The following is a 22,884-nucleotide window of genomic DNA, read 5'->3' on the forward strand; positions in this document are numbered from 1 at the left end:
CTGGTTAAGTCTCTCTCCGACAGAAGGGACAGAAATCCACCTCCAACTGACTTAAACGAGTGTGTTGACTCACGGAACTCACCACCAGGGATTATACAGTATAATGTTTAAACTTTTAGGCTCTGGAACCTGACACCCTGAGTTAGAATCTTTGCTCCGCTACTTACTTATCCAAACAGTTTTCTCATCAGGAAAACAGAGACAATTATAGTACCTACGTCATAAGGCTGCATGAGGGTTAATTGATTTAATATCAGTAAATCTCTTAGAACAGGGTCTGACAGAGTAACTGCTAGTAAGCGTTGGCTAATTTTATCCCGCAGTAACTGGTGTTCCAACAATGCCCTGCATGAATCTGCCTCTGCCAGTTTTTGGACTGGCTCTCCTGTTGACATTGATCTCAGGCAAGCTCTCCCCTGTGCAAAGACAACCACCAGAAGCTGCAGGCTCGATGCTACCGGGTTAGCAATCCCGGCAGAAGGAATGTGTCTTTTGCTTAATATTTCCAGCAAAAGTTCCAAGGGGCCGGCTCCGTGGCTGAGTGGTTTAAGTTCGCGCGCTCTGCTGCGGCGGCCCAGGGTTCGGATCCTGGGCGCGGACATGGCACCGCTCGTCAGGCTACGTTGAGGCAGCATCCCACATCCCACAACTGGAAGGACCTGCAACTAAGATATACAACTGTGTACAGGGGTGGTTTGGGGAGATAAAGCAGGAAAAAAAAAAAAAAGATTGGCATCAGTTGTTAGCCCAGGTGCCAATCCTTAAAAAAAATTAAAAAAAAAAAGATTGGCAACAGTTGTTAGCCCAGGTGCCAATCTTTAAAAGAAACAAAAAAAGGTTCCGAGGGTGACTTTCACTTGAACTAGGTAAAATGGCCATCACTGAACTGGTCACTATGGGCAGTGGAATGAACTAGACTAATGTTCCCTCTGGAGCCAAACACTGTGTTTGCTTCTCTTTCATATTGAAGGTATTTTCATCGTGACACTTGAGAGGGTAGGTTGGAAGCGGGTGAAGGGATGGCCTGGCAGTGCAGGACGAGAAAAGTAGACTTTTAACCAATCCTGCTGTATTTAGCTTTATGCCACGCACTCACCTCTTGCAAGTGCCTGGTACCCCCAAGTCCCAGGCCTTCCACGTTCCTTTGGAACAAATTTGCTTGCTCCTTTTTCGTGTCTGCCAGCGTGGGTGCTTAATTCCAGCTTTTTCCATCCTGCCAAGTCAGTTTTGTCACCCACTCTTGTCCCCTCTCAAGTTCACTTTATCGGTGTATATTTACGCTACTTAACGTGTATTTACAGTCATGTTAGTGGACTTTCTGGAGAGAAAGGAGAAGAATGCACATGTTCATTCCACCTTGTAATCTTGATGCCCTACAGAAAGTTTTCTTAAGGCGGTGATTCCTGCCGTGCTGACAAATACTGTTCTCGAGTATAACGGTTTCCCTCAATAAGATGTGTTGGATAAATAGGAGAGACTATGGATTCTGCCTGCTTCCCTGAGCAGTGAGGACGCTTCTTTCTCTACCATTGATGGGAGGCACAGCAGAACTATGCTTTAAGAGCAGCTGGTGAAGAAACTGGTTAGTAAGTACCCTTAAAGATGCTGTGGTAAGGACAGCATTTGGTAGAGAGATGTACAATGGTTAAGATCATGTGTCCAGTCTTATTAATCATAAATAAAGGTAAAAGAGCCCTTAAATGAGATCTGTGGGGAAACTCAACACGAGAAGCAGATGCTTAACTTCTGTGGGCACTTCTGGAAGCATCCATTTCATGAGACATCTCATGGCCAATGTCTCTGCGTTACATATGCAACAGTGTTTCTAGGTGCCAACACCTTGGGCCAGCATGTGGGATATGAAGGTGAATAAAACAGAGCATCCACTGGGGCTTTGTTTCCCATTAGAAGGACTAAAATATTTTGGTAAAATGTGATGGCTGCCAAAATAGTAAAAGGCCCACTGTGGGATGTGACATATAGCATGTTATACAGAATAAATTAAAATACCTGGTCAAAGTGATTTCCTGATTACGTTTTTTCAGACTCTTCAGTTAGTGGTTTCCACCTGAACTGGGAAGATATTTCTGTTTTTTTGTCCATAAGCATCAGCTCAGTGCCTGTGGTTAATGTTCAGAGTTAACCCATTTTTATTATAATGCCTGTGGTTTTTGTATTTGTTGTTGTTACTTAATATCCGAGCTCATCTTCCCATTTAATGTCTTTTCTTTCAAGCATAAAATTTCCCCGCCTATGCTGAAATAGCATTTTAAAGAAAAAGGGTTCCCATATGAGTGTGTATTTTTAGGGCTAAAAGCAAAGATCCTGTTAAGGTGAATACAAAAACTCCACTATCTAAGTTAGCCTTGGGGCTGGTTAAGACCCAGAAGGTGGCCTGTAGAAGGAAGTGCTCAAGCCGGTTTGGGAAATCAATGGGAAAGTGTAAAAGTGGAATTTCTTAATAATACCCCATCCTGAAAAACTAAGGTGACTTTGTTTTTACTCAATAATATAATGAGTTTTATTTTGAGTGATGCTGGATTTAATGGCTAAATCAATATGTGTATTTAGCCTTGGGCTTTATTTCCACAGTAAGTGACAGGAGATAAGCAGCCTTAGAGTGTATTAATTGGTTTGTGTTTAGCATTTAGGCTAATCAGCAGTAGCAGAGGTGCCCCGGGCCACTTCGGGCCTGGTAATGGGCTTTATCTAAACCAGGCTTTGTTTACGTTATTGACTGGAGTTGAATTGCTCCTGTTTCTTATACACTTGAACGTTAAGCTGGATTTGCAAGTGTAACTCAAGAATTAGCCCAGGTCTGGAACAAGGCAAACCAAATGAAAAGCAAGTATCATGCCATCCCTGGCATAGGACAGCTGTGAGGGGTAATAAGAGGTGGAGAAGACTTAGCTGGATGAAGAAAACTTTAAACCAGGCATCAGAGCTCAAGGGACCACATGTGAAACCAGGGTTTCTCAAATTCAGCACTATTGCCGCTTGGGGCTGGATAGTTCTTTGGTGGGGGTTATCCTGTGCATGGGGGGGACGTTTAGAAGCATCCCTGGCCTCCTTCCAGCAGAGGAGAGTAGCACTCCTGCCCCAAGTTTTGACAAACAAGTGTCTCCAGACATTGCCGACTATCTCCTGGGAGCCAGCATCACACCGGATTGAGAACCACTGGGTTAAATGAGGCTCAAATATAGCTTTGGTCCCTGCAGAGGTAGGCGTGTATGTCGTTGTATTAGATGCTAGCATTTTAATAGTTTGGAGATTTCACGTAATTATCTGCATTTTGGGGTTCTCCTGAAATATGGGGAGATCTGTCCTCAGTGCCACATGGTAATTACCAACAGGAGGTGGTTAGTAGCTGTCCCTTTTCAAAAAGACACATGCTGTCCAGGCCCCCCTCTGCTGTGTCTCTCCCAGGCTGCTTCTCTCATTTGCCTGCACTGGCTCCTGGAGGCATTTGCTTTTCTAACTCCTGCTTTAACTTTTGCACTGTCAGAAGCGTATCCCTTCACGCCAGGAGGATTTGGGCTCAGATGGAACTGAACTTGGGTCTTGGCTTGACCATTACCGCTTTTGAGACTTCTCTGTGTCTCAGTTTCCTTATCTGTTGTATGGTTTAGCCTCAGGAGCATCTGCAAAATGGGAATGTTAACATATACAATTTAGAGAAGTTAGAGACTTAAAAGGGACCATATCTGAAAGCCCTAGAACTTAATAAATGTTGCTCCTCTGTCTCATTTTTTCAAATGCCCCTGGGCTTCTGTTCCAAAGGTGCGCAGACTCATAAGATTAGGCCATTTCCTCTCTTTCTCATTTGCATCTTTTCAGGGCTTGGAGACCGGAGCCTCTATCCATCAGCTGACAATGGCCGTCAGGGCCGCCGCGCTTTGTTTTCATGAACTATGAGGGGAAATGGGGGTTTATGAGGCAATATCAAGGGAAGCTGCTTCAACACTACTTTTCTCTCTTTCCCCTCAAGGACAAACTTCTGGGGACCAAGGCAGTTAGATACAGTGCCCCCGTTACACACACACACACACACACACACACACACACACACACACACAAATCAAGCAGGAAGTCAGGCATTCAGGACATGCAGCACGGATTCAGACTCAGCTGGCGTCTGTGAATTAGCTCCTAGGACCTTGAGGTCCTGAGTAATTTCTCCTGTACTGTCTCACTTGGCAGCTTCCGTCCTGCTGGTGGTCAGAGAAAGTGGGACGTTCTGAGTTAGTTTCACTGGTGCTTCACTGGCCTTTACGCAGCTCCTTAAACCGTGGGGTCTTGTCCTGGAGTCTTTGCACATGCTGTTTCCTCTGTCTCATGTGTGCCTCTCCTCTCCCCCAAACCCTTTATCTAGTTACTTGTTCCCTTCCTTCAGCTCTCTGCTCAATTGTGAATTCCTCAGGGAAATGTCTTCTGATCACCTGATTTTGTTAGTTTGTTTCATGACCTCATGCTCCTCCTCTCAAAGCGTCTGTCATTGTTACCCTGTAGTCTCTTTAATAAGTATTTGTCTTCCCCGATAGACTTGCACTTGTCTCAGGTCAAAGGCCATATCTGATTTTGCACACCTTTATATCCTTAGCTCCCAGCATAGTGCCTAGAACATATTAGGTGCTCAATAAATATTTTCAAGTGAATGAGAGAATAGGTTTTCCTGGAGTAGCAATCTCCAGATTCCAGTGGCTTAACAGAGCAAAGGGGTCTTTCCCCTTCAGGCACGCTTCTTGTCGACAGCAGTAGGCTCCAGCCTCTGCCGCATGTCATCCTTTCTCAGATCTGTAGGCAGAGGCAGCCTCTGCCATCTGGACTGTTGCATGGTCAGTGTAGCCAAATGTGCACCAACTCTTAAATAGCCTTCCACCCAGAAATGACATATTTCACTTCTACTCACATTGTATGGGCTAAAGCAGGTCACATGTTGTTGCCTAACCTCAGTGGGGTGGGAAGTGCAATGCTCCTGTGTAAAAACCAGTTTAACCGTCTTGGCTATAAGACCTGTGTGAACTACAGCCACTGACCTTGGGGAATCAACTCTGCCAAGTCAGCCTTTCATTTTAGCTTAATTTATCCTGGCAGCGTGGGCTACATCTCCCTTGCTCTTAGGAAGCCCACATTAGCATCCATTCTTCCATTCTTTCAACTAACATTTTCAGAAACTGCATTCTGGGCCAGGCCCAAGGTGAGCAATGAGGCCAAAGATGAGTAAGGCGTGGCCCCTGCCTTCAAGAGGTCTATAGACTAGTATGGGTGGGAGTTTTTAATGTGTTTATAGTCTAAGTGGCTTTACAGTGTGGAAAGTGTAATTTTTAAATATAGTTTTGTTTGTTAAGGTAGGGCTTTTAAATTGAGGTTCAAGGAAACCTGGCAATCTCTGGATATATTCTTGGATGTCTGTCACTGTCAAGTCTGAGAAGTATTCGTCTAGGGGGATATTTACATGGAATCAAATAAATGCAACAAAGTCTGATGACTTCACAAAGACACGTTGTGTATAGTGCTGAGGGAATCCTCAAGAGGGAATGACTAATTCTGCCTGTAGGAAGTGAAAGAAGCCTTCACAGAGGAGAGATTGTCTGAACTGGGTATTGAAGAAGAAGGCAGAATGACTAGATAACTTGTTAGAAGAGAGAGTATGTTTTGGAGCTGATAGCTGATTCCTAGTCTGGGATTTGCCATTGATCAGCTACATGATATTAAATAGTTCTCTTAATCTCTCTAAGCCCGGGTTTCTCTTCTGTAAGAATGGGCATGACAACACTCCCTGTTGCGAGAACGGTTAGCACACATACCACATTCGCAGTTATCATTACCAGCTTGAGAAGGAAAAAAGAGTCCAAGTATGGAGGTACGTGTGCAGTGGCAGAAAGCTAAGACACAGCTTGGCATGGTTAGGAAAGTGGAAGTAGTTCAATGTGACTAGAGCTATGGATTGCTAACTCAAATTCCTCCAGGGGCCAGGCAGGTAAGATCAGCAAGTGAAACCAGAGAATAAAGATGGGTGGAGACTATGGCAAACTGGAGAGCCCACCTATTGCCTGAAAACATTGAAATTTAACTGTTTAAAACACACGAGCAGGTACAATAAATCATGACTTCAGGCTGGGTTTGGCTGGTGGACTGCCAATAACAGCCTGATAACAGGTATGTGTGTGGTCATGAGTGTGTGTGCTTGTGTGCGTGTGCATGCAGAAAACGGGCTTGGAATGCAGACAACGTGAGGGATTATGATAGAAAGGGAGGCAAAATTACAAGGGCTATATGAGGTTGAGATCTGAGTTACAGAAGCGAGGATATGAAATCTATAGATTCCAGGCTTCCCTTCCCATGTGTTATTCAAACCAAAATTAATGAAAGCCAGGCCAGGGTCAAAGAGCCTTTGGAGTTTCTGGAAGAGATTGAGAGGGCTGTAAAGTTGGAGAAGAGAGTAGATTCTACACCTGAATAATCAGTTAATGCCTTTTTAATGATTGTGAAGGAGATATGTACAAGTTCCAAGTCAATCTCAAGGATTAATTAACCAAGGCAACAGGGCCTGTGTCTCAGCAGATAAGCCAGCAGAGAGTGGCTTGCAGACAAGCCCATTTTACCGTCAAACAGGAAGACACAGACTCACGTCTTACCTCCTCTCACGTGGCATCTGCAGAAAGGACTCAGCATTTTCCTGTCAAAGTGTATGAGTTTGAGGAGCAGGGAGAGGAGAAATGATATGCAAGAACACTAAAAAGAAAGGAAGGTTTGTTCCTCATCCAATGAGCCAAATCTAATAAAGAAAGCTCCAGGGAGAAGAAAATCAAGATTCAGGCAGCTGAGAAAACCTGGTTAGCGGAATCTTTTCTAAGCGCTATTGAAGATTTCCTGAAATTTGTAATTCCACTTCCACAGTTTTTTTGTTTCTCAGAAGCCACTAATATTTTTTCCATTGTTTATGAAAATGTCCAGGTACCCTAGCAATAAATTTTGTACATCACAGCCTCGGCTGACATGTCCCTGTTGGGAAGACAAGCTGAAGAGCATGAGACAGTTAAATGGCATTTCGAGGCTTGAAATAGTACATTATAATTTTGCCCTTGTCTCTACCCCTGCGCTCCAGGAGGTATAGAGGCTGGGCCACATTCTTTATATTCCCTGTGCCTGTTCAAGGGCCGGGAACCTGGCAGGTGTTTGATCAATGCTTGTTGAATAAATAAATTTATTAAATAAGAAATTCACAGTAAAAGCCCAAGTGTGTTTGGAGAGGTCGCAACAAAGAGACCAGATCTTAGATTGGAGCTATTGTTAAAACGTGCAGTTCAGCAGAGTGGTCGGGGGCAAGGTCATCGAGAGCCAACTGCCCAGTTCCTATTCCTAGTTTTACCACTTAAAAGCTGTGTGAATTTGGGCAATTCACTTAAGACACTTGCCTCAGTTTCCTCATCTATCAAAATGGTGAAGAGAACGTTATCTCCCTCAGGAGGTTGTTGTGGGCATCACACACATTAGTTGATATTAAATCTATGGGAAGCACACAATAGAATCCAATCAGTATTATTCCTGGGGTGTTTTCTGGTAACATTCAACACACATTTATGCAGATACCTAAAAGATCCTTGAATTTTCATTTAAGTGCCAGGTACTGAGTTCATTAATTTTGTAGGCTTAATTTTCTTTAATCCTTGATGACTGTGTTTTTCTGTACTTCAAATATGCCAAACTTGTTCCTACCTCAGGACCTTTGCACAAATGAATCTCCTCAGGTGTTCTCGAAGGGCTCTGTTGAAAAGAACATCCACTCCTACTGTCCCTTTCTCTTCCCTTACCTTCTTCATTTCCTTGGTGGCACTTTTCATCATCTGAAGTTGTTCGTTTGTGGTCCATCTCTCCTACTGGAATGTGAACTCCCTGAGGGCAGGGACCTCGTGTTGTTCGCTGCTGTACCCTGGGGGCCAGTTGAGTGCCTGGCACATGGTGGGCACTCCCTGAATACTTAGAGAATGGACGAATGAAAGTTCTGTCATCACCATTTTACACATGAGGACAGCATGTCTCAAAAAGGTCAAGTCACTTGCCCACTATATATAAGCAAAGGGACAGAATTAGGATTTATAGTCATGATTGCGAGGTCCAGGCTATTTCCACCACACCTATGTGACTTAATGTGTTGGAAACTACTCCTGGCTGTTACAGTGAGCTAACGCTCTTGAACACAGCCCTTCCCCCAAAGGAGCTATGCTGAGCCACCAGAGAAAAGATTTTTAAGACAAAATTAATAAAATTGATGGTTAAAAATAGATGACCCTATTACACCTGTACTTGGAGTTAGCCAAACGGGAGGTTAAGGATATAGTCTTCTAGATGCCCAGTCTGCCCAAGATTTCTGACTGCAGCCACAAGTTCAGGGATCCTCAGGGCCACTCTCACTTCAGACCAGCTGGTTACAAATTTTGGGGTTCCCACAACTACCCTCGGGTGCAATATTTCACTAGAATGACTCTCAGAGCTCAGGAAGGTGCTATACTTATGCTTGTGCTTTATTATAGCAAAAAGATACACATCAGAACCAGCCAAAGGAAGAGGCGTATAGGGCAGAATCAGGCAGGCAGTTCCAAATGCAGAGCTTCTGTCTTCCTCAGAGATGCCTCATCCTCCGGACATCAAGTGTGGCCATTCGCATGTGGTATTGCCAAGGCAGGACGTTCCTCCAAGCTTTGTTGTCCAGAGTTTTCATTGAGGCTCCATGACTTCGGCATGACTGATTGAATGATTGCCCATGTGGTTGAGCTCCATCTCCAGCCCTCCTCCCCTCCACCCACCTCAGGCTGCTGCTGCTGCGAAGCTCAAAGCCTCTGAGCACAGGGTTGGTGTTTGTGGTCCGGGCAGGGCCAGCCCCCCTCAGGCAGTTGGGTAACAGTTTATAAACTATCTCTGGGCCCCCTTTGAGGAACTTCATTAGCATAAACTATTCGGGTGCGGCCCCTCATGAATAACAGAGACATTCCAGTCACTCAGGAAATTCTCCCAAGAGCGAGGACAAAGGTCAGACCTCTCTCTAGAGGCCAAATTCCTTACTCCTCAAGCTGCCTCTCCAATTTTTTGGATTTAAGTTAAACCAACATTTCTCAGCTAAGAGTTCTTGGAATCCCACCCAGGGACATTGCCAGGTAGGAGAGACATTTTTGGTTGTCACAACTGTGGTGGGAGGTGGTGCGACTGTTACCAAAATATGAGCAGACTGATTTTGCCCTCTCACACGCTGTCTTGCTCCTGCAAACACAGCAACTCTGATGAGGCTGTCCTTATAGGTAAGGATATAGGAATCTGCCTACAAATGTGGCGGTCAGACCAGGCCCCAAATATCTGATTCTGTTCACCCAGACATGCTCTAGGTTAGAGTAGCTCACAGGTGTGAGTATGGCTGGTATATACTACATCATTCTAGAAGCTACGTGGACAGGGCGTTAAATAACACCGAGTCACCTAATTAGGACGTTACTCACATTTTACTTCTCTTTCTGTCTGATTTTGCCAAGGAGAGTGTCTGAGTTTGGGGCTAGTGTATCTTTAACACCTCTCTATCATTAGCTTACCTCCTTGTTTTTTATAAAGAAAGAGTGGTTTTCGACTTGGACCCTTTATCGACAATATCTATGTAAAATTTTAAAGTGTACTTAGTTTCTGTTTCTGATATATTTGTGCTTACCATCTACTTTTGGCAAATGATACCAGTTATGTTAAGTTTCCTTATACATATAATTTCTCTCAAGAAGTACAAGTTCTAATTTAAATGAGAGCTTTTTTATGTAAAAGTCATTCAATTGAAAGACGATATTAAGTAAATGTGGTAGAAACTTGTGGTGCTCACTCATATCTGGTCCTCCCTTTGGGCATCCAAGGGGACTCTGTCCCGTTTTCCTGCAGGTAGACAGGGCCAGGACATTAGTCCTGGCTCAGAGGCAGGCTGAGGCAGGGAGTAGCCCGCATGATCTCCCCACTGTCACTCAGCCACCATCCACCCAGAAGCCATGTGCTGAGAGGACCGTAAGCACTTTCTGGTGGAGCCTCCCTGAGGTGGGGGCAGAGCACAGCTCCTGCCAGCCAACACTGGGCACGTGGCATGAGCAAGAAGTAGGCATTGTCTGCATTAGACAATTGACACCTCAGGATTCGTTTGTTATTACAACATAGCCTAGCTCTCTTTGCAACACAAAAATTAGTCCCAGGAGTGGGGTGATTTTATAACAACAACTGAAAATATGCAGCATTAGCTTAGCAGTTGGAAGATGAGGCGCCTGGAAACTGCTGTCAGAGGCCACTAGCATGGTTCTCCCTAGTGGGAAGCAGCAAACATTTGGTCACACTGTCCCTTGTGATAACTTGGGAGGCAGACCATGCACCTGATTGACTGATGGCTCTAAGAAAGAACTGGAAAATAAGATACTAGGAGTGTGTGTTGGCTGCATGTGGCAGTATATTGTGTGAAAGCAATGAGCTGGGAAAAAATTGGTCAGTTTGTAGTCAGAAATAAAAAATAAATGAATAAAGAGATTCCACCAATTGTTTGCATAGTCATAGTCATAGAACAGGAGATATGTAGTTCTGGCAAAAACGGAAACCCTTTATGGCAGCGCTGTCCGGAGCTGACTCTTTCTGTTGAGGAGTTACTGTTTAAATGAAGTCCCCTGTGTCAGGAGGGCACGTCTCCAGGATCAGTCATCAGCAGAATCATGGAGTTCATGTGAAATCAGAACTAGGGTTCTTCAAGTTGGAAAGAGTCTTCAAGGAACTCTCTTGATGAATAAGGCTAAGATATAGGTTTAGGATATTTAATGCTGAAGGGCTGAGGGGGGCAAGAGCCTTGAGAAGAAAACACAATTTGGAAGGAAAGGCAGGCTCCATGGATGGTACCCGAGGGAGATTGGGACAGCCAGGATTATGCTGAGAAGAACTGTCAGGAGGGAGCAGAGAGGGACTTCTGACATGAATTTTCAGAAGTCAGGGAGCAGCACCAGGATTCTCGAATGTGTTTTCTAAGGTAGGATTATGGGTGAGTTAGACAGCTGAGTCAAAAAGATATGCCAAAATGGCTCCTTGCACACATCTCCACTAGAGAGTTGATCACATGGCATTCCTCTTCCAGGCTCACCTATTATTCGATCTCTCTAGTTTGGGTGCTGCTTGAGAGCAGAGCTAAGGTCGTTGTCTCTATGCCCAGTGCCCAGCACGGGACCTAACCTAGGAGAGTGGGACTACATTAAGATTTCATAGATGAATGACTAAATGAGTGAAAGTGGATAAAGGGAAATATAAATTGAGCAAGCAGCAGAGTTGGGGACCAGAGTTTATGTCTTGTTCAACAGGACGAGGAGTTGCAGAGAGAAGACTGGTCAGAACTGACAGTAAGGAACCAGAAGACTGGATGTTAGGACCCTCACTCATTCTTTCATTTATTCAGTCATTCAACAAACATTTTCTGTGCACTAGCTATGCTCCCGGCATGTTGCTGTGCTCTGGGGGGGATCATGGTGAGCAAAAGAGACATAATAATTGCCCTCAAAGTGCTTACAGCCTAGAAGACTCTATTTTACAAATGAGGAAACTGAGTCCTAGAGAGGGAAAGGTAATACAGCCAGCTGTTGACAAGGTCAGGAAAGGACACAATATCCTGACCTCTGCTTTTAAGTATTAGAAACTACACCAAAGACCACAACTGGTGCCCCAGGAGCCATATCTGGTCCTCAAAAACATTGTATTTGGCTCACATAGTGTTTGGAAAATTGGGAAATTCAGACAAACATCAAGTTTTCAAGTTTCTCTTGAAAATCAGAAGATCTGGCAACGCTGGGCCCATGCTTCCTCGTGGCAAAAAACTGACAGGAGCTGAATAGCAAGCAGGTGTTTACTTTCAACACAGTCACCCCATCTCCATTCCCTTTGTGGCACCACCTGTCTCCCGTAGTCATGTGACTTTGCAACCCCTGCTCCACACTATCTTTAATTTCCACATCTTGGTGCTAACGATTCTTCCAGCCGTCTGACAGAGGGTGGCAAACATCACATTCTTATCCTGCAAGTGGAAGCTGCCAGCTACTCAACTTTTCTTTCTCATCCGATCTCCCCTCCATCTTGCCTCTCAAGCCTGACTTCTACTCGAGCATAGGAGCAAAACGGCGGGGTGAGCTGACCCGGGATTCTCTCCCCTCCAAAATACAACAAAAGATTGGAAGAACTGAATTTCAGAGAATAAACATAATGCCAGCTTGTTAGAGACCTACAATACCAAGAAGGCGGAGATCATAAACCTTGGTTACACCTTCGAAGGCGCTGGAACGGTAGAGAGAACATCGCTCCCTCCCCTAGAGTCTGCGATCGCTGCGGGATGGGTCGGGAAGGAGCGGGGAAGGGGCCACGTGACCGGGGGACCATCCAGGACTCCTGCCGCTGATTCAGTGGAGACCCGCTGACGGGGGGAAAGCTTCCGTCCACGGGGACCCCATAAATCAAGGGCATTGGGAGACCAGAGAACAGAACTGATCTGAACCCAGACTGGTGCGTGTGAGTAACAGCCCACCACCCCCCCATCCCCGGCAAAACCACTGGGCGCAGCCATCTTGCCCCAAGGCGGAGAGCTCATAACACACGGCTCTTGACCCCCATCCAGTGGCGACAGGCTGTAACTGCAACTGAATTTTACTACCATGCGAAAAAAACGCTGCTCTACCATCCAGCAATTTATAAAAGCCCCAGACCAGAAGGAAAACAATAAAAACACAGAATTAAGTCCTGAGGACTTGGAATTAGGTAAACTAAGTGATAATGAATTCAGAGCAGCTATAATAAAAAAACTCAATGAGGTGTAGAGAGAAAGATAGAGAAACAAGCTGAGTTCTGGAGTTACTTTACAAAAGAGAATGAAATCATAAAGAAGAATCAAACAGAATTACTTGAGATGAAAAACACAATGGACCAGATAAAACAGAATACGGATTCCCTGAATTCCCCTGTAGGCAACATAGAGGAGAAAATTAGCATAATCGAGGACAGACAGGCTGAATGGCACCAGACAGAGGAAGAAAGAGAACTAAGAATTATAAAAATGAGGAAAATATCCGAGAAATAATGGATTCAATGAGGAGTAAGAACATAAGGATCATGGGAATTCCCGAGAATATGGAACAGGAAAATGGAACAGAAAGTGTGCTTAACGAAATTATTAAAGAGAAATTCCCAAATCTAGGGATCAATGGAGAAATGTATGTAGAGGAGGGTTTTAGATCTCCTAGATTTGTCAATGTAAAAAGACCTACTGCAAGGCACATAGTAGAAGAGTTGGCAAATAGGCAAGATAAGGAGAGAATACTCAGGGAAGTAAGGGAAAAAAAGAGAATAACCTATAAAGGAGCCCCTATCAGACTGGCAGCAGATTTCTCTACAGAAACCCTACAAGCTAGGAGAGAATGGAGTGATATATTCAAAGCTTTAAAGGATAAAAATCTTCAGCCAAGAATACTCTATCCAGCAAGAATTTCCTTCAGATATGAGGGAGAAATTAAATCTTTTCCAGACAAACAAAAGTTAAGGGAATTTGTAACTAAAAGCCCTCCATTATAAGAAATCCTCAAGAAGGCTCTCATACCTGAAAAAAGAAAAAAGGGAGAAAGGGGACACAATCCACAGACTAGGGAGACCGATGGATAGGACCAGAACAGGATAGCAAATATTCAATTATAGCATTAGGGTAAATGTAAGGAAACTACCAAAGCAAGGACGATCTTAGCACTCTAACTACAAATTAGTAAGACGAGTTGGAATAAAAAATGAAAATAATTATTTAGGAGGGGAAGAGCAAAGGGTCTAAATCAGTATTGGTCAAGTAAGTAAGAGACCACCAGAGAATAGACTATATTATACACAAGATTCTAAATACAAACTTCAAGGTAGACACTAAAATAAAGTACAGAACAGAGTCACAAATCATAAATAAGGAAAAATCTAAGAAACCCAGCATAAGAAATTGCAGTATTAAATGGGTAGTCTAAAGCAAACAGGAAAAGAAACACAGGAAAACAAGATAATGAGTGACACATTAACAGCATTAAGTTCACATGCATCAATAATCACTCTCAATGTAAACGGATTGAACTCTCCAATAAAAAGACACAGAGTGGCAAAATGGATTAAAGAACATGATCCAACAATTTGTTGCCTCCAGGAAACACACCTCAGCCCCAAGGACAAACACAGACTCAGGGTGAAGGGGTGGAGGACGATACTTCAAGCAAATAGCAAGGAAAAAAAGGCAGGTGTTGCAATTCTCATATCAGACCAAGTGGATTTCAGAATAAGACAGGTAAAGAGAGACACAGAGGGACAGTATATAATGATCAAAGGGACACTTCATCAAGAAGAAATAATGCTTATAAATATCTATGCACCCAAGACAGGAGCACCAAGATTCATAAAGCAACTATTAACAGACCTAAAGGAAGATGTTAAAAACAACACAATAATAGTAGGGGACCTCAATACCCCACTCACATCAATGGACAGATCATCCAGACAGAAAATCAACAAGGAAATAGTGGAGCTAAATGAAAAACTAAAAGAATTGGACTTAATAGACATATATAGATCACTCCACCCTGAAAGAGCTGAATACGCATTCTTCTCAAGTGCACATGGAACATTCTCTAGGATAGACCATACGTTGGGAAACAAGGCAAGCCTCTACAAATTTAAAAAAATTGAAATAATAACAAGCATCTTCTCAGATCATAGTGCTATAAGGCTAGAAATTAATTACAAGAAAAAAGCTGAGAAAGGCACAAAGATTTGGAGACTAAACAACACACTACTGAACAAGCAATGGATCATTGAAGAAAAATTAAAGAAGAAATAAAAAAATACCTGGAAACAAGTGAAAATGATAGCATGCCATACCAACTCATATGGGATACAGGAAAAGCTGTGTTAAGAGGAAAATTCATCACAATACAGGCACATCTTAATAAACAAGAAAAATCCCAAATAAGCAACCTTAAAGCACACCTAACTGAACTAGAGAAAAAAGAACAAGTGAAGCCCAAAGTCAGCAGAAGGAGAGAAATAATAAAAATCAGAACAGAAATAAACACTATTGAAACGACAAAGGCAGTAGGAAGGATCAATGAGACAAAGAGCTGGTTTTTTGAGAAGATAAATAAAATTGACAAACCACTAGCCAGACTTACAAAGAAAAAAAGGGAGAAAGCTCAAATAAACAAAATCAGAAATGTGAGAGGAGAAATAACAACAGACTCTGCAGAAATACAACACATTATAAGAGAATACTACAAAAAAACTCTATGCCAACAGAATGGATAACCTAGAGGAAATGGATAAATTCTTGGACTCCTACAATCTCCCAAAGCTCACTCAAGAAGAGGCAGACAATTTGAACAGACCAATCACAAGGAAAGAGATTGAAACAGCAATCAAAAACATCCCAAAGAATAAAACCCCAGGACCAGATGGCTTTCCTGGGGAATTCTACCAAACTTTCAGAGAGGATTTAATACCTATCCTTTTCAAGCTATTCCAAAAAATTAGGGAAGATGGAACACTTCCTAACACATTCTGTGAGGCCAACATCACGCTGATACCAAAACCTGACAAGGACGCCACGAAAAAAGAGAACTACAGGCCAATATCACTGATGAACATAGATGCAAAAATTCTAAACAAAATTTTGGCAACCAGAATTCAGCAATTTATCAAAAGAATCATACATCAGGATCAGGTGGGATTCATACCAGGGACACAGGGATGGTTCAACATCCGCAAATCAATCAACGTGATAAACCACACCAACAAACTGAGGAATAAAAACCACGTGATCATCTCAATAGATGCAGAGAAGGCATTTGACAAGATCCAACAGCCATTTATGATAAAAACTCTGAACAAAATGGGCATAGAAGGAAACTACCTCAACATAATAAAGGCCATATATGACAAACCCATAGCCAACATCATACTCAATGGGCAAAAACTGAACCCCATCCCCCTGAAAACAGGAACAAGACAAGGATGCCCTCTATCACCACTCTTATTTAACATAGTACTGGAGGTCCTGGCCAGAGCAATCAGGCAAGAAAAAGGAATAAAAGGAATCCAAATAGGGAGCGAAGAAGTGAAACTCTCGCTGTTTGCAGACGACATGATCTTATATATAGAAAACCCCAAAGAATCCATTGGAAAACTGTTAGAAGTAATCAACAACTACAGCAAAGTTGCAGGGTATAAAATCAATTTGCATAAATCAGTAGCATTTCTATACTCCAGTAATGAACCAACAGAAAAAGAACTCAAGAATACAATACCATTCACAATCGCAACAAAAAGAATAAAAATAGATTGGGGTAAATTTAACTACGGAAGTGAAGGACCTATATAATGAAAATTACAAGGCCTTTCCAGGACCAATTCTTTGATTTCAAAAGCCGCTATATTAGAGCTTCATCAGAAAGCGTGCTTTCAGCCACACGTAACAAAGAGCTTTCATTCTTTCAGGTTACACGATAAGAATAGTTCATTACTGCACATAAGGAGAAGTTTGGAAGGTAGGGTGGCACCAAGGTTGGATAATTCAGCAGCTCAATGATGTCACTGGTGATCTGATTATTCTTGGCTTTCTCCTCTCCTGTTGTGATAGGTCAGTTTTCTGTACAAGCTAGCTTTTCTTCATGGTCGTGAAGTAGATTCAGCAATTTTAGGCATCACACCCAGAATCAACACCATCCAAAAGAACAAGAACGTGAAAAACAAGATATGACACCACATTTCTGGTGCCATTTTTTTTTTTTTATCAGAGAGGAAACCTTTCTCGGAAGCCACCCAGCTGATTTCTGCTCAAGTCTGTTCTCCAGAATTGGGTCACATAGCTCCCCTGCATGAATCACTGGCAAGAGAAATGGGATCATCATAATTGTTTTGGATTAATCAGATGTGTCCTCTAAGGCAGATGGGGAAATGGACACTGGTGCTCAAGCCATCGAAGAAGGAGCCACGAGAACCTGCTGCCACAGGGCAAAGGGGAGAGTAGATGTCGTTATGGGTCACTTAAATGATAAATGACAAACCTTTTTATGTGCGTACATCTGTGGGCTAAGCATTTAGAAAATATCCTGCGACACATGATAGAATCCTTACTCCTAAGTCATTGTCTTCCCTCCTCGTTCAAAGGGCCCCTGTTTATAAATTTCTACTGCCTGAGTCCCAACTATACACCTTTGGAATATGAAAAAATACTCTTTTTAATTTCAGAAGTAAAATCTGTTTTACCTTTTCAAAAGTGAAAGTCAAACTCTGAGCTGGAGAATATCTGCATGCAGCCATGCCGTCGGGGAACTATAGAGAGGTCCATTCTTAAGAGGTAGTGTGGCTTTCATTGGCCGGTAATTGAAACACTACCTACTGAGTGCTTACTGTTCAGTCTAACAGCCCAGCTTAATATTTCCTCTTCCAAGAAGACTTCCTTAGTTCACCCAGTCTGAGGTCCTGTTTCCAGTTCTCCGTGAACATTGTCTTCTCTGTAGTCTAGTTATTTAGGTCCACATTTACCTCCTCCTTGCTGACTAGTCTGTGAGCTCCTCTGGATCTGGGCCTCAATCTCATTCTGTTTCTCCAAACTGTGGTGCAGAGCTGGACATAGGAAGTATGCAGCAATATTTCTATATGTTGATAAATGAATGAATACGTGACTGAACCAGCAGAGGAGTTAGCTGAGAACAACTTAATAACATTACTGCCAATCACGCCACTACTAATTGTTAACACCCATGAAGCACGTTACCAATGTGCTGGGCGCTTAAGAGTCGCAACCTTATGAACTGGGCATTCCTTTATTACACGATGAAGAAACTGAGGCTTAGGAGAGGTTTGATACTTGCTCAAGTTGACACATCTGGTACCACGAGGGGCTGGGCCTAAACTCAGTTATGCCCGACTCCAGGGTCTTAAGCACTTTGCACATCTCAGGATGTGGTTGGATTATGTTCCATCACACGGGAAAGAAACGACCTGGATAACAGAGTCTTCTTAATTTTGGTCTAAATGGACTAAATAGGGTAAAAGAGTGAGTGGGTGTGAACTTGGGGTTCTGTTTTTAAACCTCCTTAAAATTTGTGATAATTGAATAGAAAACTCTGTTGCCTTGAATGGATGTGTTTGGTTATCAATCTCGATCTGCTTGTTGAGTGCAGCATGGAGGCCTGGTCCCTGGGATAGCCCAGGGATGAGGTGGCCTCGGCAGCAACAACAGTTTGTTAAGAAGTTCAGGCTACCCGGCGTCTCCACTTGGGTTTCCTCTCTAGGCTTTGGGAAGATGTTCGTGGCACTGGATGGTTGTTGATGTGTGTTGATTCCATCTCTTGGCAAAGCCTAACTGGTCCAGGCCCTTTTTACAATCCAGGCACAAAACCGTCTGAAGTCGGGATTAGACACAGAAGCCCTGAGCTGTGGGCAGGAGGCACAGTAGCAGACTGTGTAAGAACATGGGCTTTGGCGTCAGAGGATCTCAGCTTTGAGCCCCGGGACTCCACAAATGTTATGCATTAGTTGTCATTTCATTATTATTCTGATCTTGACATGGTTACTAATTCCGAGAACTTGATCAAGTCATTCTTGGCCTTACAGATTTAGTTTCCTCAGCTGGAACTTGGGCGTGACAATACTCAGTTCCCAGAATTGTCATGAAGAAAAAATGAGATAAGGGAGGTGACATTGTAGCTCAGGGAGACCAGGGGCAGGCCTGGCTTTGTGGGCATGTGGCCTGTGCAGTTGCACAGGGCCCTGTGCTTAGGAGAGCTCCACGCTTGGTTTAATGATCTACTGTCGCCATCTTGAAATTCTTAATAATTTCTGAACAGGGGTCCTCACGTTTTCATTTTGCACTGGGCCCCACAAAGTCTGTAGCTGCTCTGCCTGGAGATCCCCTGGACATGTTACAGCACCAGTCCCAGGAGGAGAAAGATGCTCCCCGGAAGGAGCTGGCCAGGGAGGGGCTCTTCCTGGTTGGGAGAGCACCGTTTCCACATCTGGTGTCAAAAGGAGTGAGTGATCATCTGGCCCATTTTTTGGGGAACCAGGATGTGCTCTTCCTTACCCCTGGACGTTTGCACACCCTTTGCTCTTGCCAGTAACACTTTTCCCCTGCATGCCTGTCAAGACTGAACTCCTAGTCCTCCACATCTTTTGCTCTTTATGAGAAAAGACCTTTCAAACTTGCGAGCAAGTGGCATGATAGTATAGCCCTGGGGACGTTTGGGAATCTAGGCTTCCTTTAATGCAAGATCAATTTGTATCTCATCTTTGAGGAGTGAGTAGACATAGTGGGGAGGAATTGGACCCGGCACCAGCCAGCCTGGGTTCACATCCCAGCTCTGCCCCTTCCTAGCTCCATGACTTTGGGGGAGTTTCATAAACACTCAATCCTTTAGTCTCCTCATCTGTAAGAAGGAAATAATACTAAAATTACCTACATTCACAGGTCAGCTAGGAGGAGCAGATGAACCCATGCAGACACAGCAGCTGGAGCCATGCCTTTGCAGAGTGGGTACTCTTGTCCATAAGCTAGAATTATGATGCTTTTCCACGCTCTGTCACCTGATTAACTGAAAGATCTTTAGAATCAGTAAGAACCAGTTTGCAACTGCCCCTGGGAACTTGCTAGCTGTGCGAACCCAGGCACAAGCTGTTGTATCTTGATCTTACCCCTTCAATCGTAGGAATTCTGGGAGTAAGACCTGCGATCAGCTGCAAGAGGTAGGATGTAAGGGAAGGAGCATAGGTTCGGGTCTTAGAAGCCAGCGCTTACATTTCATCTCTTCTCTTTACCAGCTGTGTGAAATTCCAAGTTATGAAAACTCCCAGAACCTTATTTTTCTCTTTAAAAATGGGGGTAGCAGTATCATTTAGAGAGGTGCTCCTCCACAAAAGAACATAAGTTCCACAAGGAGAGGGGTTTGCTTGCTTTGGTTCTTTGCTGCATCCCTCGGACAGTGCCTAGCACTCAGGAAATGCAAAATAAATATTTGAAGGAAGGGATTGTTGAAAGAATTAAATAGCATGATTTATGTAAAGTACCTAGCATGGAGACAGGCCCCTACATAGCAGACGCTCAGGAAAGCAGTGGCTGTGGATATTTTGAAGTCAGGTGGGTGGGAACACTGTGGGTCTAGCCAAGGGCTCCATTCGGAGCAGGACTGCCTGTCCCTGCTCCTGCCCAGGCGTGCTGCTGGGATTGAGAAGAGGGATCTGCCACAGCAAGGATGAGCAGAGTTGCTGAAGTGAAAACCAGGTGCATGGATCTCTCCAGCAGAACGAGGGGAAGGAGATGGCTGTAGGTCACGTGGCAGTTTCCACTTATGCAGCAGCAGGAAGAATGCTCCCCAACTCCCTCAGGCAGAGATGAGGCTCTCATCTCACTCTTTTCTATCAGAGTAAGCTTAGAATCGTGGTAGAGCTTAGCTTACCTGAGGAAGGTGTTTGTATTCCAGCCAGGGAGGGGCTGGGGAAGGCTGGCACCCACTGCAACACGCTGCACAAAAGCAAGCTCTGATTATCACTCCATTTGTTTTGACTAGGCAAGTGTTAGATCCTAATCAAGCAGAGAGGAGCAAATTGGTTCCAAATTTAAAAAATGAAAGAGAAGAATGATCATTTAGAAAGCGTGTCAACAAGGGGTGCTGGCCTGATTCACCGGCAGCATGGCCCAGCGGAGAGTAAGGTGTGGTTTGAGTTCTGATTTCTACTCTAAGCCAGAGTATCCTCATAATACGTTAGGAGAAAGTGGCTCTAGCTCAGGTGTTCTCTTTACACTCACTGGAGAGTGTGTATGAGGTGAGACCCCCCTCATCAAGACCTTGAAGAGAGGCTGTGAAGTTGAGTGGAATGAACACAGGCTGTGGAATTGGGCTGGTCTCGATTTGATGCATGCTCCACTGCTTGCAGGCTGGACAATCTCAGCCTCTCTGAGCCTCAGTTCCCTAAGCAAAAGTAATAAGAACGCCAGTGTGCAGTGAGAATTAAGTGGACATTACATATAGTCTTGCTTAATAAATGTTCCCTGGGTCCATACCCCCGCAATCCAGAATCCAAGGTTCCACAATCAGATTTCAGCTCTGGCTGATTCTAGGAAAGCCAATGAGAGCTGCAATAAATGATTGAGAGAGTCTCACCCCTGATCGCCTCTTCTCTAGGACCTTCCTGGAGTCTCTGGTGTCTGACTCAGTTCCACAGGTTCTTGGGCGGAGGGTAGGGTGAGGGAGGGACGGCGGGAGGCAGGCCCATGGATATCTTGATATCAGGGGCAAGACTCTGCTGGGTTCTAAGTGCAGATGCCCAACCACCGAGGCAGCACTTAAGGGTAATATATGCCAGGATGTCTGAATGACATCTTCAGCATCCTCAGCCAGGCCTCATCACTGCTCCGTATATTCATCATCTGCAGAGTTATTAACACACATTTATTGAAGCCCGCTTTGTAACAGGCCTGTCCTGGCCCAAGAACACAAGAGGTGTAAGTCATGGATCCTGCCCTTATTCTTGGGACCACATGGAATAAGTCAGATAATATCCCCAAGTGACCTTGCTCCCCATCCTGCATGGCTTCCAGCCTGCTCTCTGTGCTGGACCCTTGTCCACAGGACATAAACTAGTTCATCCATTCCTGTCCTAATGTATAATCTCCCAAACTGGAGATGCTTCATGAAGTATGGAATAGGAGGTCTGGACGCATAGAGTACAGGGTTTCAGATTCCAGATGCCTGGTGTCTCCATTTGAAGAACCAATAAAAGACAAAGTAGAATTAGCCTCATCGTCTGCCCACATCTCTTTTGCCGTCTCTGTGCAAGGCATTGCTAGGATTCTGCCATGAAAAATATTTAACAAAGTCAAAATACCATCTGCAGAAATTAGCAGGGGGGGATATTGGGTTTAAGTAGGAACAAGTCATGTGTGCGTGCATTTTGAGAGGTAGAAAAACCAAGAGCATAAATGTAAGATGGAAAGAGAGAGTTGTCGGAGGGAACACAGAGGGGGCAGTTATGAGGTTGGTCTCTGGCTCGCTCTTCTCCTCTCACTGATATAATGCACGTCTTTGGCTTTCTACGTGGACTGGCAAGTTAATATCTCCAACTCAGATACATCCTCAGTGTTCCATATTTGTATATCCAATTGCCTCAACACTTTCTCTTAGGTGTTTCAAAATACTCCGAACTGAAGCCATGCTCTTCATGACTCCCTTCCTCAAGTCTGCTTCTCTTTCTGATTTCCCTCTATCGGTGAAGTCACCGTGATCCATTCACTTGCACAAAGCGCAAACTTAGGAATCATTTGTGACATCTCTTTCTCCCTCCATCCCCCATATCCAATTCATCACCAGCCTGTTGACTTTAATTCCTAAAAGTCACTCGAGTCGATCTACTTCTCTTCCACCTCCTGCCAATATGCTAGTCCAAACTGCCATTTCTTTCCTCAAAACTCCACACAGTCTTCCGGCTGGTCTTCTTGCATGCAGTTTCTTCCTCACCCTGCACCCAGAGGGATTCTACCCAGATGCATCTCTGATCACGTCATCCTGCCATTGACTCTGTCCTCATAGGGACATACTAAAACTCTTCAGTGGCGGCTCCTTGCTCATATGATAAAGATATGCTCTAGAGCTGGAGACAAAGTGAGCTCTCCCCAGCTGAGCACGGAAGTGGGAGTGGAGGAAGGATCCTTTATCAAGGCCAGGTACGAAGCTGTTACAGCACAAGGAGAAGTGGATGCTGGTCATGGAGAGACAGCAGACATCCACCACAAGGACAGTCTCTCAAGGGAGAGTTTTGTCAAGGGAGAACTTTGCAAGA

Source organism: Equus caballus, chromosome 13, assembly GCF_041296265.1.
Source record: "Equus caballus isolate H_3958 breed thoroughbred chromosome 13, TB-T2T, whole genome shotgun sequence".
In the NCBI taxonomy this organism is placed as follows: Eukaryota; Metazoa; Chordata; class Mammalia; order Perissodactyla; family Equidae; genus Equus; species Equus caballus.